The sequence below is a fragment of the Crinia signifera genome, chromosome 4 (genome assembly GCF_055691185.1).
Source record: "Crinia signifera chromosome 4, ASM5569118v1, whole genome shotgun sequence".
NCBI lineage: Eukaryota > Metazoa > Chordata > Amphibia > Anura > Myobatrachidae > Crinia > Crinia signifera.
In genome coordinates this window covers 268,171,591-268,191,508 of record NC_139220.1, presented here as the reverse complement: position 1 = coordinate 268,191,508, position 19,918 = coordinate 268,171,591, and the positions used below count along the sequence as shown (strand labels likewise).

The 19,918-nt window shown below is 48.4% G+C and overlaps 1 long non-coding RNA gene across 1 annotated transcript in view; it reads left to right on the top strand.

The window, feature by feature from the left end:
• Positions 1-3,449: 3,449 nt before the first annotated feature.
• The window catches only part of LOC146072586 (uncharacterized), a 66,655-nt gene continuing 50,186 nt past the window's right edge, over positions 3,450-19,918 (top strand). Inside the window, exons 1-2 of the long non-coding RNA XR_014473204.1 lie at positions 3,450-3,513; positions 13,126-13,165. This is a non-coding gene — a long non-coding RNA (uncharacterized LOC146072586). The remainder of the gene's footprint in view (positions 3,514-13,125; positions 13,166-19,918) is intronic.

Sequence of the window (19,918 nt, the reverse complement as noted above, 5' to 3'; positions counted from 1 at the left end):
CAGGGACAGCAGACATCGTCCCTCTGTCACCGCGTCCCTAGACGCGGTGACAGTTTAAAGTCATGACGTATATATACGTCATGTGTCGGGAAGTACATCCCGGCCATGACGTATATATACGTCAAATGTCGGGAAGGGGTTAATGTTTTTGATTTTAAAGTTCTTATATTGTAATTATTCTCATTAATTATTGTAATCAATGTTCTTAATTATTTATGCTTCATTAATGGATTTAAGTAAATTACAGTTATTAGTTAATACATGTCGTCATTACTGTGTCAGCTGTATGATTTTGCAGGTGTGAATGTGTTCCTAAAACACCAGCACTATCCACGCCACCCGAAGCATGGCGAGAACAGTGAGCCCTGCGAGGGGCGGCGGAACTCGTCCTCCTGACCTTTTCATACCCCCACTATCCACATCGGCGTGGAGTTTATTTTATATAGTGTGGAGAGCACTTTGGGGTAGCGTTGATACTGGAGGTGACGCTAAACAATGGCATAGGTGCTTTCAATTGTAAGCACCCATCACATGTCATACTAAGCACACATCATCTCATCCCATCAAATCTCATAGTAAGCATCCATCACATCTCATCGCATGGGTGCTTCTACTATGAAATATCGCATCGCACCTGGTGCCCTGCGATTCCATGCGATATTTCTTTGTATAAGCACTCCTGTGCACTTCATATGGACATCGCATTGCATCGCACAGCACTATACACACTGCGCGATGCGATGCGTTTTCACTACGGAGAATAGCTCAGTATGCTAAATGCGTACTGGGCGTCCTGCCAGGAAACAAGTACCAAATTATCTAAAATAGAGTTCCAAGTGTATCCCAGATCCTTGGCCATACTATTAAATGTTCCATGATAACTCCACTTCGACCACTGCTTGCAGATAAGTTGCAGAGCTAGCCAACGAAAGGAGAGACTTCTGGGTTACATTTACTAAAGCGTCTAAAAAAAATTGTAAAAGTTGTGTCAGACACTCGACATCTAGGCGGTTCACTTGCCCTGGTGCCTTCCAGAGTGCAGAAATACCAAGTAACTAGAGGATGAGGATGGCGGCATTCCCAGGACTGGAGAGAAGAAATCGCTACCACTATGTGTTCTTGATAAAAGTCTAAATGACTGAAACGTCGAACAAGAATCCACTGAGTGGCCGCGATTTCTACTCTCCAGTGCTGTGAGTGCCGCCATCCTAATCCTCTATATATATAGATTCATTCTGTTTTAGCTGGGGCTGGTGGACATTGGCAGATGTGCAGGTATAGAATTACTTAATGGTTCACTTCACAGAATGAAACTGATGGATGGGTTAATTCTCTGTAATTACTCCTGTATAGCTCAATCACTGCTTGGCATCTTACAGTCAGTTATCACTTTCTCTCGTTCAGTCTTATATTAGTAAACTTCTTGTGATACAGTATAACCTCCAGTGGGCTCCACTGCCATCTCCTCCTCTAGAGATCAGGTTTCAGACTGTGCACTGGAATTATACATACATTGGGGGAGATTCTCTAAGAATCTCCGCCCCCCTTCGCCGCCCATCGCATATTTAATTATCGCATATGTTCTAACATATGCTATAATTAAGGCAAAGGACAGCTCTTGCGTTAAGAGCTGTCCTTTGCGGTGAGAGTCGCCGGGTCCCAGCAGGTCCCGGCGGCTCCCCCTCCCTCACACACCCGGCGCTGCTGCTGCTGCGCCGGGCTCTCCTCCTCCCTGCACCCGGAAGAGGATCAGTGCAGGGAGGAGGTCACAGGTCCGGGCAGCACTGCGCTGTGCTGCCCGGACACAGGTGAGGGGGCGATGCGGGCGGCGGGGTCCGTGCGGGGCGGCGGCGGGTAGTTGCGGGGCGGCGGCGGGTCGTTGCGGGGCGGCGGTGGGATGTGGTAGAAGCCCATAGGCTTCTATGGGGCATCGCCAGATTTTTCTGGCGATGCTCCCCGCCGTGGTAACCCGGCGTTGGATGCTTAGTGCATCCCAAAATGCGGTAAAAACCCAGATAACGGGGTTTTTACCGCATTTCTAGTATAGAGAATCTCCCCCATTACCTTATACCAGGGATTTTCTACCCAGTGTGTGATTATTCTACTGTGGACATTGCTGCTGTTGCTTCCCCTATTGGTTGGATTCCTGAGCCGGCATTCGGAGCTGACCTACCTTCCCTGATGACATTGTGGGTGAGAGGAAGCCTGTCTAACAGCCCAGCAGTGATTGCCATGTTGGGTTGATCTAGGCCTGTGATCTATTCATTGTTTGTGAGTGCATTTTAAGGAATAAATATTCTGTTTTTATTCAGAAGTAATGCACCAATTCTTTTCTTTATATTGGTCTCCATTCATCCCATATAAAACATCTAATTTGGGGGTGTTTGGAGGATTTTTCTCTGTTTCAGGTCTATCAAGTTTCTATGGACTCTTGATCCACTGGATACCCTTGTACTAGGTCGTGTATGTTTTTATTTCCCACCTTTATTGTGTGGTGTGTTGTGTATGAGATCTGAGATAGCGCTGTAGGTTACTTAATACTATATTTCCACAGGTTCTTCTTATGTTGGTGATTGACAGAACTCCAATATTACTGTAACCTCAGCAACACATCTCTCATCTTGCGCTAGAATTTGAAAATCATTTTTTTCTCTGTAAAGTTCAAATAGCTACCATCGGTCATAATGCTATAGAGGAGAAGTGGCAGCCCCAATCCCCAGGTGGATGAGAAGGGAGTGATAAAAAAACCTGCCCGGGCTTTCGCTGTGGGGGGGATGGGGATTACGCCAGTTCTAGATAGCATAACCCCATGGAAGCCTATGGGCTTCCCTTCGCTTCCCCCGCAGCCCCGCGCTCCCCCCCAGATCCGCACCCTCCCCCAGGGGCGGATTGACCTGGCGGGAAACCGGGGTATTTCCCGGTGGGCCGGCCGATAATAGTGATAAAGTGGCCGCTTACCTGCCTGGCTGGGCCGCGGACCGCGCAGCCGCCATCTCTGCTAGCGGCCGCAGCACTTTGCCCCATAGAAATATGGCTGCGGCCGGCACTGACTCTTACAGAAGTAAAAATGGCCGCGGGAGTGCTGGTGCGCATGTGCGGCCGCACGCAGCTGCTCCCGCGGTTCCAACTTCTGTCTGTGCACTGCCACGCCACCTCTGTGTGAGCCTGATGATGGTTGCTTGCAGGGAGGCGCTGGCAATGAGATGCGCTCTCCCTGCTATAAATCCCCGCTGCTGTCCTCACTCTGGCTGCCGGCTGCCTGCCAGTACGTACACTCACTGTCACACTAACTGCAGCAGCCCCGGCAGCACAGAGCTGCAGTCCCTCCCTCTTAGCTCCCATCCCCCTTTGATGTCATCAGTAATCATGACATTAGGTGCTGGAAAGGGGGCGGGGCTACACGAAGTGGAGGGGCGGAGCTACATGCGTGGATGGGGGCGGAGCTACACCGGAGCTGCACAGATAATGGAAGAAAGCAGTAGATGATCCACTGCCAGCCAGCCAGCTTTTAAGGTAAATAAAGTTGTGGTGCTGGCATCATGCAGCACTATTACTGTAGGAAACTGGTGAGGGCATTATGCAGTGTCACTGCTGTCGGCAACCTGTGCAGGTGCTAAGCAGTGCTACTACTGTCAGCATCTGGTATCGGCATTACGCAGCGCTACTACTGTCGGCAACTGGCGCGGGTGCTACACAGCACTACTACTGTCAGCAACTGGTGTGGGCATTACACAGCGCTACTACTGTTGGTAACTGGGGCGGGCGTTAGGCAGTGTCACTTCTGTCGGCAACTGGTGCGGGCATTATGCAGCACTACTGTCGGCAACTGGCGCGGGCGCTACACAGCACTACTACTGTCGGCAACTGGTGCGTGCATTGCGCAGCCCTACTACTGTCGGCAACTGGTGCGTGCATTACGCAGCACTACTACTGTTGGTAACTGGTGAGGGTATTAAGCAGTGCTACTACTGTCGGCAACTGGTGAGGGCAGGGGCGGATTTAAGTGTCTGTCCGCCCCTAGGCACCACTTTTTTTGCCGCCCCCCCACAGAGGGGCAGAGAGAAAGAAGCTGTTATAGCTACCAGCATTACTGCCAGTCATTGCCTGCCCTTGAGCCATCGCCCCCCTCCCCCGTGGAATGTGTATGGGAAGCTGTGCGCGGCGGCAGCAGCGGCGGCGGCAGCAGCACTGTCAGCGGGGCCGGGGAGTACCTGCCAGTGTTCCACCTGCGTCAGGTCACTGCGCCGTGACTAGCCACTGAGCAAGAGAGGTCCAGACTCCAGGAGGGGTGAGTAGAAGGCTGAATGCCATTGGGGGTGCCAGGCCCTGCCTTTCCCTCCCTTCTGTTATTTGGGACCCCTTCCCCCTTCTGGCTATTCTCCACCAGTGAGGGGGGATGTCATGCCGCCCCCAGCAGGTGCCGCCCATAGGCCAGTGCCTCATGGGCCTAATGGAAAATTCGGCCCTGGTTGAGGGTATTAAGCAGCGATACTACTGTCGACAACTGATGAGTGTGTTTTGCAGTGCAACTACTGCCAGCAAATGGTGCATGCATTACGCAGCACTACTACTGTCGGCAACTGGTGCAGGTGTTACCCAGCACTACTACTGTTGGCAACTGGTGTGTACATTATGCAGCGCTACTACTGTTGGCAACTGGTGCGGACTTTACCCAGCACTACTACTGTCGGCAACTGGTGAGGGTATTAAGCAGCGCTACTACTGTCGGCAACTGGTGAGAACATTACGCAGTGTCACTACTGTCGGCCACTGGTGAGGGCATTACGCAGTGTCACTACTGTCGGCAACTGCTGCAGGTGTTACACAGTGCTACTACTGTCAGCATCTGGTGTGGGCATTATGCAGCGCTACTGCTGTTGGCAAATGGTGCAGGTTTTATGCACGCTACTACTATCAGCAGCTGGTGTGGGCGTTACGCAGTGCCACTACTGTCGGCAACTGGTGTGGGTGTTACCCAGGGCTAGTACTGTCAGCAACGGGTGTGGTCATTACGCAGTGCTACTACTGTTGGCAACTGGTGCAGGCATTATCCAGCACTACTACTGCCAGCAACTGGTGAGGGTATTAAGCAGCGCTACTACTGTCGGCAACTGGTGAGTGTGTTACGCAGCGCCACTACTTTCGACAACTGGTGTGGGTGTTACCCAGTGCTAGTAATGTCGCTAGTAATGTCAGCAACTGGTGTGGGCATTACGCAGCGCAACTACTGTTGGCAACTGGTGCAAGCGTTACCCAGCACTACTACTGTCGGCAACTGGTGAGGGTATTACATATAGGCAATGCTACAACTGTCAGCAAGTGGTGCGGGCGTTACACGGCGCTGTTACTCTCTACTACTGTGGCCAACAGTGGTCATTATGTATAAGCAATGCTGCTACTGTGGCCAACAGTAGGTATTATGTGTAAACCGTGCCACTACTGTGGACATTATGTGTGTGTAAGGTTTCTACTACTGTGGGCATTATATGTATAGGCAGCGCTACTACTGTGGATATTATGTGTGTGGAAGGGTTCTACTGTGGGCATTATATGTATAAGCAGCACTACTACTGTGGATATTTTGTGTAAGGGGCACTACTGTGAAGCGTAATGTGAACATGGGGCACTAGGTGATGTGCAGGACCGTAACTAGGTGTGTGCCTGTGGTGCCTTGCCCATTTGCACTGTGGGTGCACAACCTACATCACCACTCACTGCTAATTGCCAGCAGCCACTGCTCTCAGAGCTTGTGGCCCAGCAGCTGCAGTTATTGATTGGCTGTCGGACCACGAGCTTCAATTGGCTCACGAGCCGGCACCATATTTAAAATCAATTCAGCGCCTCTGCAGGCTGTGCTCTTCTCTCTGTTTTCAGTAGCAGCAGCTGCGGCGGTGGCGGGATGCCAGATGCTCGGCTCTGGGCTGGACTAGACTAGATTACACAGTTTGCAGTAATGGGGGCATACTGCAATGGGCACTACTCCAGGCATTGTGTAAGGGTCACTACTGTTGGCATTATGTGTAATAGGCACTACTGGGTGTAATTTGTAAGGGGCACTAATGGGGCATTGTGTAAGGGGCACTACTGTTGGCATTATGTGTATAAAAAGTACTTGGGGCATTACACATAGCATAATGTGTGGCATAACGTCATATGGGCATTAAAGTGTGCAGCTTATTGTGCAATGGGCATTACGTTGTGGCTTAATGTGTAATGGGCATTACGGTGTTCTGCATATTGGCCCTCATTCTTGTTGACTCGGTAAACTGCAAAGCTTTCAGCTTTATCGGTGTCTTTCAAATGGAATACATGTTTTTGAAAAAGCGTTATTGCACTAAGGAGCACCTGTTCTTGTTATATGTGTGTGTGTGTGTGTGTGTGTGTGTATATATATATATATATATATATATCCCCAGGGATGGATGCCAGGTTGCATGTCTGACAGTTGCTGTTTGTAAGCTGCATGGAATCCTGATGATGGTCTGTCACAAGACCGAAACGTCACGTCACGTCGATGGTACGTCAGCTTTTTTCATTGTGATGGAATAAAGTACTAAAATTACTTTTAACAAATGGTGAGTGCCCTTTTTCACCTCCAATATACCTTGATGTTCAGTCATCTGTAGGAGCACATCTTGCTTGTGATGCAATATATGAGTGCGGACTTTTCCGAAAACTATATATATATATATATATATATATATATATATATATATGTATATATATATATATACCCACGGCACATGCTTGGGATAGGCATATGAATATCCTTACAAAGAAATAAGGATCAAAAAGGGTTGAGATTACCTGAAGGATAAGAAAGGGGCAGACTAGATGGGCCAAATGGTTCTTATCTGCCGTCAAATTCTATGTTTCTATTTTTCTATGCCTTCTCCCCAAGTATGAAAAAGGCACTCCCTTAATGAGTGGAGGAGCGGCATGCGGTGAGAGCTGCAGTGCTGCCCGCTGTGTAATGTAATGGTGGTGCCGGACACACTGCTCGCTTTTAATACAAAGTACAGCGGGAAGCACTGAAGCTGCCTGCCCCAAATGGTCCACCCACACCTCTCCTCCCTGTGGGGGCCTGTTTTCTGTTTGGGCCAATGTTTGTTTTTTGGGGGGTCAGTGTGTTTTTTCGTGTGGGGGGAATGTTTTTGTTTTCTTTGGGGTTTTTCCCCCCTATTGGGGATCAGTATGTTTGTTACCTGTTGGGGGTCAGGTTTTTTTTCCTGTGGGTTTAATGCTTTTTATTTATTTATTTATTTGGGGGCCAATGTAATGGTGTTCGTACAGAGTTGCTGATGTGCAAGCACCACCAAATCTGTTATAAATGTGTAATGCTTTCCTTGGGGATACAGGGGGTCAGCTATTCACAGTATGGGCGTGTTATGGGAGTAATATGGGCGAGTTGCTGATAGTGGTTGCATACAGAGAAGCGTATTTGCTCGCTTTGGAGGCCATACTGAGACAGATGGACTGCACCTATTATAGGGCTGGTGAAAGTTTCAATAATGTAGCTAATGGTGGAACAGCATTAGCATAAAGTTGCACATGCAACTGTATCAAAAAATAAAAGGAAGGCTGCAACTGCATGCAACTCTGAATCAGATTCTATTAGTAGGGATCCGCCCCCTCTTGACAGACTCCACCCCCTCAGCAGACCCCGCCCCCAGGGCTGCTTCCATAAATTTCCCGGGCTGGTTTTACATCCCAATCCGCCCCTGCCCTCCCCCCATACCTGTGCTGCCCGAACCAGTGAGTGACCTCCTCCTCCCTGCACTGTTTCCAGGGAGGAGGAAGAGGAGCCCTCACAGCCAGGTAAGGGTTCAGGGAGAGAGGGGGGACCCGCTGCACATCGCCGGCCATCGCCTTTGCGTTAATAATCGTATATTTTACTGCATATGGGATTATTAACAATGCGAGTGCCGGCGATGTGCCGCCGGGGTTATTAGAGAATCCTGCCCTCACTGAGATGATGGCTTAGTCTAGTCTAATAAGGGTCCCTCCAGCTGTTGATGATACACATCCCAACATGCCTTGCATCAGTTTCAGCATGGCCAAATAGCAAAACTAAGGCAAGGCATGCTGGATGTGCAGTTCATCAACAGCTGGAGGGCCGCTTGTTGCCCACTCCTGGCTTAGTCCCTACATGCTGCTACCCAGGGCCGGCACCACCACTAGGCAGCTTTAGGCATTTGCCTAGGGCGCCGGCCATTGGAGGGTGGTACTGAGCCGCCAAGGAGAGCAGGTGTCGTAGAAAGCTGCAGAAGCTGCCAACCAGGAACTCATCCCAGCAGGGTGCAGGGTCAGGGAGCGGTGAGCAGGTGAGCAGTGGCGCCGGAACGGGGGGGGCGAGGGGGCAGCTTGCCCCCCCCCCCAAAATTACTGAGGCGCTAAACCTGCTCCCGGCCGGCGCACTATGTACGGGCAGTATTTTTTTTTTAAACTTACATTCCGCAGGCGAGTCGGCCGTGGGCAGCACGGGAGCAGCCATGACAGACTGGCTGCTGTCAGTCAGTCACATTGCGGGGCGGGCGGCTGTCCAATGAGGGATGGTTGCGCCGTGCGCGGCTGGGGAATTGGCTGGGGAATGAGAGGGCGGGCGGGGGAGTGGCCTGGGAGTCTGAGTGACAGGGTAAGCAGCAGTGACTGCTGGTTACTCTGCCTCAGCTTCTTCTATGCGTGTGACGACGCCGGAGAGGCCACGCCGCGGCCAGACAGAGGAGCCCGGGAAGCTGAGCAGGGAGGGAGGCAGGTTGCCTTGCAGTTGCAGTGTCCCAGACAGTCGACCCAGAAATTCAGGCAGCAGCATTGTAAAAGCAGAGGTGTGTTTTGACTTGCAATGATATAAATACATTTTAAAGAAGTATATGTGTAATATATATGTATGTATTAACTATCAGGGGGTAACATATAGCAATTTAGGGGGCGCCAAAATGAGATTATATCTTGCCCCCCCCCAACCTAAAAACGTTCCAGTGCCCCTGCAGGTGAGTGAGTGATATGTACTTCACCTAAAAAAGGTGAGAGTTTAGCATTTTATAGAAAGTAATCCACATGCAATAATATAACTTTGAAAACCCCTACAATGCATGCATACCCTGACTGTATGCACAAAGGTGCTGTTATGTAGGAAAGCATGATTTCATAGGCAAAGAAATGGACATTCTTGGACAGCGACTGGGAAGTGGCATGAAGGGAACACCATAGAGCTTGTGGACGTGCAATTTACAGATGGCGCCGGGCTTGTCTTTGCTGGGGATGGCGGAGGACTCGCCACCCGCCATCCCCCGCCCCGCGCCATCTGTATGTCGGAAGGGGACGCGCGTGCACGAGGTGCACGCGCGTCCCGTTCCGACGGTGCTTTTCCCCGGGTCCCCGCCGGCTTCCCCGGGTCCCCGCCGGTCCACACCGCCCCCCCGCAGCCCCCCGCAGCCCTGCCCGTCTCCCTGAAGCTGGATACGGGCAGGACTGCACCCGCCGCGCCGCCTCGCCGCCCGGCTATTGAGACGCTCGTGCGTGGGAAACGCACGAGCGTCTCATTCAGCCAGAGCGCCAGATTGCTGGCGGATCGCCAGGGACACGGTCCTGGCGCTCCGCCAGCAATAATAAGGCTGGCGCCATCTGTAAGTGTAGCAAGTTTAACATTCAAGTAACCTACACTCTCAGGGGCACAGATGCTTCCACAGAGGCCATGTTCAGATGTGTCGGAAGATTCTTTACAAAGAAATAAAAAAATAAAAAAAACACTTTAGGTAACAACTTAAAAAAAAGAGCACAGACTAGATTGGCCAAATGGTTCTTATCTGTAATCAAATTCTATGTTTACTTTTCCTGCCATAGGAAAGTTGAACTGTCTTTACTTCACAGAGACAAATAACATTACTTACGCCTCTCTCTCTTTCTCTCTCTCTCTCTCTCTCTCTCTCTCTCTCTCTCTCTCTCTCTCACTCACTCACTCTCTGCTGTGAGATGTTAGCATGATCTATAAATTGGATGACTACTGTACAGTTTTTGTGTGAACTTTGCAGTTATTCCCAAGGCATTTTGGGAAATCCCCTCAATGTGCAAATATGTATAAAATGTGAAAGTTGTAAAAAAAACTGAAGTGAATCAAAAGTTCACCAAGAAAATCATGTTTCATTACTCTGTAGAGATTCACAATTAATTGTATTAATCAGTTTTTGCGAAGGCCATCCCAGCTTTAGACAGTTGCATTCGTGTGATGTCTCCGCTGACTTAGTAATGAGATTTTTTTTATCTATTTCTGTCTTCTAGCTGACCTGTGACCCTATCCATAATTTTTATGCATTACACCAGGTGAAGGAAACCTTTCACTATAGCTTCACAGGTGCTACATGATTGTGGGGAGGTCGAAGGGTCGCGGACCTGCGCCATCCCATTCTCTGTTTCACACTTGTGTTTTAGTGGAAAATAGCTTAATTTGCTAAATGTCTTAAGAAATCAGCAAAAATGACAATCTGTGATAAAGAATTGATTGCAGGGTCACGTACAGCAAGATTTAAAATAACAACATAGATGAAAGTAGAATTATAGCCTGTACGGTAAAGTGTTAACTTTGGAATGAAATATTTAAACCCCATTGCCTTTAACCTGACTCTTAGAGGGGATAGAACATATCGCTCTAAGGACATAATATCCAGGAGATAAAAGAGCTGACGTCACTGAATTGGTACACTATGGGCCTTATTCTAGTTCACTCTTTCAGACAAATTCCTTCTTAGAAGGACAAAACCATGTGCACTGCAGGGGGGCATGTGCAGAGAGATTTAGCTTTGGGTGAGTTATTTTGTTTCTGTGCAGGATAACTACTGGCTACTTTATTTTTCACTGCAATATAGATCTCACTGAAGTAAAACCTCACCCAAATCTAATTCTCTCTGCACATGTTATATCTGCCCCACCTGCAGTGCACATGGTTTTGTCCATCTAAGAAGGATTTTGTCAGAAAGAGTGAACTAGAATAAGGCCCAAAGAGAATGCTGGGCTCTGATTGGTTGATAGCTCCAGCCATCTACAAATCAGAAGGCTTACCGCCAATTCACTGTTTGGCTGCAGGCTAGAAAGCAGGAAGAGAATGTATGTAATTCACAATCAGAGCCTGGCAGCATTCTCTACTGCCTCTCATGAAGAGCAGGAGGTAGATGACCACAATCCAATCCACCCCAGCTCGAAGGATTCCAGAATTGGGGGGCCCTTGGGGAGCTGCACATTGAGCTCCCTGGCCACACTGCAGCCCAAGCACATAGCAATGTGTGTTGGGTTGAGAAGAGCTGCTAATGCCACATAATGGGGAAGAACCAGGACCCCCACTGGGCTCCTCCATAAGACCTAGGACCATGTAATTAGTACCCCCCCCACCCACCCCCACCCCCCCCCTTGGCACCCCTGACTATGTATTGGAGTAGACATGTGAAGATTTGCACTGTGGACAATGATCAAGGAGTGGATCTATAAAAGCATTCAAACTGAAGTACGACTCAAACTTATACTCAATGTGGTAAATTACTTAAGCTTCTAAAACTGAAGAGAGTTGATGATCAGATATTTTGTCTATCATTTTCTAGGATTAATTTTTAGAAGCTTTAATACATTTCCCCCAATATGTCCTGGCAGCACCCAAAAGATGAAAGCTCCAGTATATCTAAAGAAGAAAAAGCTATAAGAGACGTTTTGAAATTTCATAATAGGTCCAATGAGTTTCAAATTGGAACAAATTCATGAACAAAATTCTTGAATTCCTCCTGCTGACAAACTTTAATAGAGCGGTGGAAGTTTTACCAAATAAATTTTACCAAATAGGGTTGAGATTGCCTAAATCAGGCATGTCCAAACTTCCGCAACCCGGAAGTGACAATACCGCTCAGGCACTGTGGAGCCGGGTTTGCCACACAGCCGCAGCGCTGAACGAGCTCCGGCAAGAAGGGCTTCACAAGCGGACAGAAGAACCGGGACCCAGAGGAACATTGCAGCGGTGAACACAGGTGAGAGGTGCACTGCGGAGGGGACGGGACACCAGCCCCTCTGCACCACCACCCCTGTGCACTCACCCACCCCCATTGTGACTGTGACATTTCTCTCTCCCCTCACGTCTGGACTGTAAACTCACCCCCATCCCGCTGCCCAGCAGCCCACCATAACCACCCCGCTGCTCAGCAGCCCACCATACCCCATCCCCACTTGCATACCTTTGGCAGTATTGTTGTGCATTATCACAATAAATCCATCTACTGCTTGCCTATACAGCCTATTTCCTTCATTACCACCCGTGTAGCATATATTGTGCATCTCATGGTTTGTACATCTCATGTTTTCTGGTTATTCATATTCCCCTCGTGCACATCACCACACTGCATTTCTGTCACCACTGTTACTTCCGTGCAGTTCAGCATTATATTTGTACCAATACCACTATTTATAGCAACGTGCACATCAGAATTACTATACACCAGCCACTAATAGTCCTGAGCGCAGGTTACAACCACTCTTTGTATGTCCAAACTATGGCCCTCCAGCTGTTGTGAAACTATAAGTCCCATCATGCCGTGCCACAGGTATGCTAAAACTATGTCAAGGCATGGTGGGATGTGTAGTTTCACAACAGCTGGAGGGCCATGGTTTGGACATGTCTAGTCTAAATGTTTAAAAAGGGGCAGATAAAAAATAGGGCTGGGGGTTATTAGTGGTTATTATCTGCCATCAAAATCTATGTTTCTATGGATGTGCATCTCTTTTTTTAATTATTATTATTATTATTATTTTAACATTTTAAATAAACAACTATATATAAAAAAAAAACAAGCATAGCAGGAGAATGGAGATGAAAGCAACGGTAGTTGATACAAAAATGGGATGTTCTACTGTTGAATGTGCCTGGCAGAACATAATAAAGGTTCTTTGAAAATTAAAAACAAAGGAATTAAACATTAGATGTTTCTATGCATGCGTAAGAACAAACACAAAGAAAATTATTTCACCATTCAAAGATATGCGCCAATGCAATCTATCTTAAACTGTCACATAAATTAATTACAGCATAGTACAAATACAATTGGGCTGGATCTTGTGAATAGATGACAATTACATGTTTTTTCTTCTTTTCAGATGACTTACACAAGCAAAACATCCGTCACTAAGAGTAAAGGTAAGTAACTATCAACATCTTCCCTTCCTCCACATTCTTGTGTAACTACTGCTGGTCAAGGGCGGATTTAGGGATGAGGGCGCCCGTAGGCACAACAATATAGCCCCCCCCCCCCCTGCCTAATTGTATTATTGTTATTGATGAGTTATAAGCCCTCATTTAATGATTGCCAATTTAATATAATAAAAAACCCACCAACTGTAACTTTTTTTATTATGTATACATATTTACTAAGTAGGACTTACAGGGGCAATATCTGCATGTCCTATTCATTTACACTCTATTCAAGATAGAATATGGTACAGTACAGTGGGTATTTTGCAGTTATTGGTACATTTTGGGCTGACAGTACTATCATATACATCCAGGTGCCGCCCCCAAACATGTGTCGCCCCTAGGCACATGCCTCACGTGCCTAATGGGAAATTCGGCACTGCTGCTGGTATGATCACTTTTGAACCACTTGTCTATATAATAGTAATATTCATTCATTTATATAGCACCATCAATTTGCACAATGCTGTACAGAAAATATAGCATTCATATTAGTCCCTGCCACATTGGTGCTTACTATGGTACTTATGTATTAGCAGGGCGCCCATTACAGAGTTTGCGCAGTGGTGTATTGAGAATACCAATACACCACTATGCTGGCTATGTAAACTACGTAACTTATGCAAATTACGTAACTTACGTACATGCAAAAAAGTTTGTGCTCTCAATTAGCGCCACCAGATGTTAACATCCACCAGAAATGTAAATTAACTTGTCTTTCTTCTTCTAGTAAAAAGCTTTCAAAGTGTGATTCTCGAAATTCATATACTGGATCTGTAAACAACTTCAAAAGATAATGATAGTGCAATATTGTCTATACACCATAATCATAATTACTGGTCTAATTTTACACTCAGGGCCGCAGCTACCACTAGGCAGGATTAGGCAGCTGCCTAGGGCGCTGGCCGCTAGAGGGCGCCCCTTGTTCAGTCCAACATTTAATTGGTGTACCACCAAAACAGCAGCCGGTCCCTTGACCACTGGTTTTATATTTTTATAAATTTTTGCGGGTTTTCTGTGGGACGGCAAGAAGCCCATGCCTCACCTGGAGCAGCACTATACAGCTGACGGCAGCTACATGGAGCGGTACCTGAGTCCTTGCCAGCAGAAGTCTCTCAGCGGCAGGACCACGCAAGGCGGCTGGGGAACAGTAACCAGAAGACATAAATAGATGGTAGCAGCAGGGAGCAGTAACCCCCCCCCCCCCCCCCACTACATCCTGGTCATCGGTAAAATGCTATTTGTTTTGCTTGTGGTGTGGTGGGCTGGGCAGCAGCAGCAGCGCGGGGACAAGGTCCTGTATGCTGATCCTGACAGCCGGGTAAGCTCCTCTGCTGACTCCACGGCTGTCAGGCAAAATGCTGTGGCCATTGACTAAGCTTTAGAAACTTTCAGGGTAAAGAGGACACAGGGCACCCCCTCTTCATTTTAGTGCTGATCCTCCTATTATTCACTATAGAAATACATACTGTATGTTCAGCATGCCCCAGTATTAGGCAGGCAGGAACAGGAGTCATCAGCGTGTCTCCCTTCCCCTCATGCTGCAGTCGGTCAGACAGGTTACATTCAGATCTCACGCTGGGAGCCAGGGAAGGTATGTAAACTATATATCCCTTTCCAAGCAGTGGTCGAAGTGGGGCGGTATACGGGGGTATGGCATACCCCCACTTTAATCTGAAGATAAAAAAAAAAAGTTTTTTTTCCCCCTCAGGATGCTCTCTGATCACTCAGCAGCGCATATTGTGCTTTTGTAATACCCCTGTACAACGGGGCAGTCTGGCAGGGGACGTTGATGGACAGGGGGGTGTCCGAAGGTGCGCACTATATTCACTCTTTACTTTTCCATACCCCCACTTCAAAATTTCCATACCCCCACTTCAAAATTTCCACTTCGACCACTGTTTCCAAGTGTATCCAAATAGTGTTGAATACACCTGAATAGTGGCATGTAGTTTGCAGACTACCCCTTACTCCCAGATTTCGTGAGACATCTCAGACTGGGAGAAAGCAGAAGAGCTGCCCAGTGCCCAGTACTAGTAGCAAGACAGCAAAATAAGAATGATGAATGTGCTCAGCTGTATGGGGAGTTGTGGATTTAGGTGGGTTCCTCTATCATCCTGTGTGAGTGTGTCCCTTTAGCCTATGCTAAATCCAGATGATTTGTGTCTCCACTACTACTCCTATCCAGTACCTTCTACTACTCCCACCCTTATCTCACCAGCTCCCCCAGCTACCATGTGCCACTATAACTACCCCCACCCAGTCCTTACTACTACCCTCACCAGCTCCCCCAGCTACCATGTGCCACTATAACTACCCCCACCCAGTCCCTACTACTCCCACCCTTACCTCACCAGCTCCCCCAGCTACCATGTGCCACTATAACTACCCCCCACCCAGTCCCTACTACTCTCACCCTTACCTCACCAGCTCCCCCAGCTACCATGTGCCACTATAACTACCCCCCACCCAGTCCCTACTACTCACACCCTTACCTCACCAGCTCCCTCAAATACCCTGTGCCACTATAACTACCCTCCACCCAGTCCCTACTACTCTCACCATTACCTCACCAGCTCCCCCAGCTACCATGTGCCACTATAACTACCCCCCACCCACTCCCTTCTACTCCCACCCTTACCTCACCAGCTACCCTGTACCACTATAACTACCCCCACCCAGTCCCTACTACTACCCTCACCAGCTCCCCCAGCTACCATGTGCCACTATAACTACCCCCACCCAGTCCCTACTACTCCCACCCTTACCTCACCAGCTCCCCCAGATACCCTGTGCCACTATAACTACCCTCCACCCAGTCATTACTACTACCCTCACCCAGCTACCATGTGCCACTACAGTCCTTACTACCTCCCTCACCTCTGCCAAGTGCCATGTGCCACAATGTCTTTACTACTACCACCCTCACCCACCATCTCCCACAGATGCCATGTGCCAATATAACTACCCCTACCCAGTTGCTACTACTATCACCCCACCACCTCCCCCTGCTGCCATGTGTCACTACAACTTTCCCACACAGTCCCTACTAATAACTCCCGCACCCACAACATCCTTCTGTGTCACTCAAACGGGGTAGGAAAATGTATGAGACAACACTTTCACCTGACTAACTGGGAAATTGTGTGTGTGTGTGTCTGTGTGTGTGTGTGGGGGGGGGGGGGCGTTAAGCAAAAGTTTTGCCTAGGGTGCCAAGAAACCTTGCACCGGCCCTGTTTACACTCACATATTCAGATTTTTTTTAAATCAACTTGATCCCCATCTAAGGAATGGAGGTGCTGTCTGGGACTACAAGTAAGGAGTCGCATCTTGGACTATCAGTTACCGGGACTGTAACCAGGCTGTTTCCTTATACCAACACTTGGATATCCTGACAGTGGACTCTGCAGATGGGCACTAACCATATATATGGTGATATGCGATTTTTTTATGTCTTAAATGTGAGTGTAATTGTATAATAAAGTATTCTTTTAAATTATACAACAGTATCGCACTATGGATGTTTGTTTTTGAGATTCCACAGTGTCTATACGGAAGGAAGTCACACTCTGCAATATCCACACATGGTGGACCTACAGTATATGCGATTTTATAAAATCTGAATATGTGAGTGTAAAATCAGACCAGTAATTATGATTATGGTGTATAGAAAATATTGCACTATCATTATCTTTTGAAGTTGTTTACAGATCCAGTATATGAATTTCGAGAATCACACTTTGAAAGCTTTTTACTAGAAGAAGAAAGGAAAGTTAATTTACATTTCTGGTGGATGTTAATGTGACACGCCGCCGGCGGGGGTAGGTAAATACCTTGAGTCGCTGGATACTCTTGGTTCCACACCGATTCTTCACCGTGTCGGCCGCAGAGAACACACCATCCTAGAAACTCAAGCAAGGCGTTCAGCAGGTACAACCGCTTATGTTTTATTTACTGCAAACTGACGATAGGTCATTGGTACACACCCAGATGACCGTAAGTACTTCAAACAATTTACCTGGTTAGTAACAATTTATACCGCCTAGCGGATTAGCATAACATTCTATAGTATAGGCATACCAAACATACTGAATGCAATAACCGACATGTAATATAGCTTAAAGTGGTAGACACTTAACTCGGTCACGGGGTAAGTCCCTTCTGATGCACACCCAGGAAGACTGTCCCTGAATGTAAAAGTTGAGCAATATGACTTTAAATCCGGATAAGAACTGCTCCTGGCAATCCTAAGCTTGGGCCACGAAGTGGTGGTTTTCCTCTTCGGATGGGGAATACTGCAGTGTCTCTTGACAGGTAATAAAACAATATAGGACCCCCCTTGGACAGGTGGGAGATATGGGGTCAGCCCCTATCAGTTGGGTAGGGCAGTGTGGAGCTACTGAATTTAGCAGTCTCTAATTTGTCGGCTGTAACTGCCCCAATTATGCAGGCACTTAATGCCCTGCTGCTGGCCTTCGAGGGGGGGGGGGGGGGAGAAGGTGTTACTTCCTTGTGGTGCTACTAGGCTTAGTAGCCTTTCACCTGCCGGCTGAATGGTCTGGTGATAGGGCTCTTGATGCCCTTAAGGTAAAGGTGGCCTAAATGGTGTAGGCATGGGCCGGGTGATATCTGACACTGGGGGGTGTCTGGTACTGCTAGGGTCTGGTAGCATGAGGCGGGGTTTGCAGGGTGATACCTGTGCGCTGGATCCCGTTGCAGGCTCCTGCCTGTACCGACACCCGGCCTCTGGACCCTCGGCTGTGGATGCTGTGTCTGTCCTCTTTTTCCTGGGGAGCGCACTAGTGCGGGCGCCGCCAAGGCAGCGTTGCCGCACTCAGTCGCGCTGCTGTCTCCGTCTGCTGAAACCGCGGTAGCTGGCTGTCACTCCCCGCCGCCTGCATCTCAGCTGGGCGTCTTCCTCTTCTTTCCCTTCAGCGTTCCGTCTGTAGTCAGCTGCGCCCACGATCTCTTCCTCCACGCCGCTCAGGTCTCTGGTCTTCCTCTCCACTCACGCGCTCTAGACCTCCGCTCCTCGTGCTGCGACCCCCCTTGACCTCTCTCTCTTCCCCGCACGCACTTCCTCCTCCTCTCATACGTCCCCCAGTGCAGTCAATCAGCCTGGGGACGTTTTTCTCGCGCCCTCCTTGCTCTGGGGGTTAACCCCTAAGGTCCCGCTGCTGGGACTAGGGAAAAATAGGCTGGGGTGCCACATTAACATCTGGTGGCGCTAATTGAGAGCACAAACTTTATTGCATGTATATTTGAATTTGTTTGGAGTGTTTGGTGGAGGCTCCAGGTATCTTCTCACAGCTGCCTACAGAACTTTGATTGTTGCACATAGGAAAAAACAGACTTTTGGTCCATATACGTAACTTACGTAAACCAGGGCCGTAACTAGGGGGGGGGGCTAGGGGGTCACGCGACGGAGCTCCAGACGGTGTTGGAGAACAGCCGACCAGTGACTGTGTGGGAAGAGACGTGACGGGCAGGAGCCTGCGACGTGATCCTGCCATCAGGTATTGACTGCACCAGCCACCCCACACACTGCCAGGCTGCACCCCATACCACAGTAAAGTGCCCTAAAGCTTCCTCCAAGGAACCCATCCCACCCGGAGTGTCTCCCGCTTGGGCCGCATGCCAGCTAATACCCCACCTATGGGACCAGAGGGGAACAGGCCCAGGACCTGGAGGACCATTAGAGTACCTGCCGCCACTGTGGAGCCCCATTCCACCTTGCCTAACTAGGGGGAACTATTCAGGCCTGTATTCTGCCCCTATTGGGAGATTGCTCCCTTCCCCCATGTGTGACACCTTGTCCCCTGTTACCCCCTTCCTCTGTGTCTGTGACCCTATTCAATTTCCCTGGTGTCTGATCCCCTCTTCCCCTTATGTGTGTGACAGCGTTTACCCAAATAAAAATGTGTAATGGGCATTATGGTGTGTGGTATAAATTGTAATGGGCATTACGGCATGTGATATTATGTGTAGTGAGCATTATGGTCAGTGGCATTATGTGTAATGGGCATTACAGCATGTAATATTATGTGTAAGGGGCATTGCAGTGTGTAAAATGATGCGTAAAGGGCATTAGCGTGTGTGGCATATGTAATGAGCATTACGGTGTGTGTCATCATGTATAATGGGCATCACAGTGTTTGGTATAATGTGTACTGGGCATTATGGTGTGTGCTATAATCTGTACTGGGCATAACGGTGTGTGCTATAATGTGTACTGGGCATTATGGTGTGTGCTATAATGTGTACTGGGCATTACGGTTTGTGGTGTAATTTGCTCTGGGCATTACGGTTTGTGGTGTAGTGTGCTCTGGGCATTACGGTGTGTGCTGGAATGTGTACTGGGCATTACGGTGTGTTCTATAATGTGAATTGATACTACTAGGTGACCACACTACTTCCCCCTCCCCCCCCAAAAAAATGCCATAAATTTTTAGCGCGCACCTTCGGCGCGCACTGTCCCTGTTTAGTGTCACCCTTCTGCTGTCTGTAAGCACATAAATGGCTTCTGATTAATGTTTTTCTTTCTGTGCAAAACCAAATGCCAAATTTGTGCCTGCTTCTGAACAAAAAAAAAAAGTAATATATATATATAATTATTTTTTTTGGGGGGGGGAGGGGGGGCACTAAATGTATGTCTTGCCCCGGGCACCAGAAACCCTAGTTCCGGCCCTGTGTAAACTA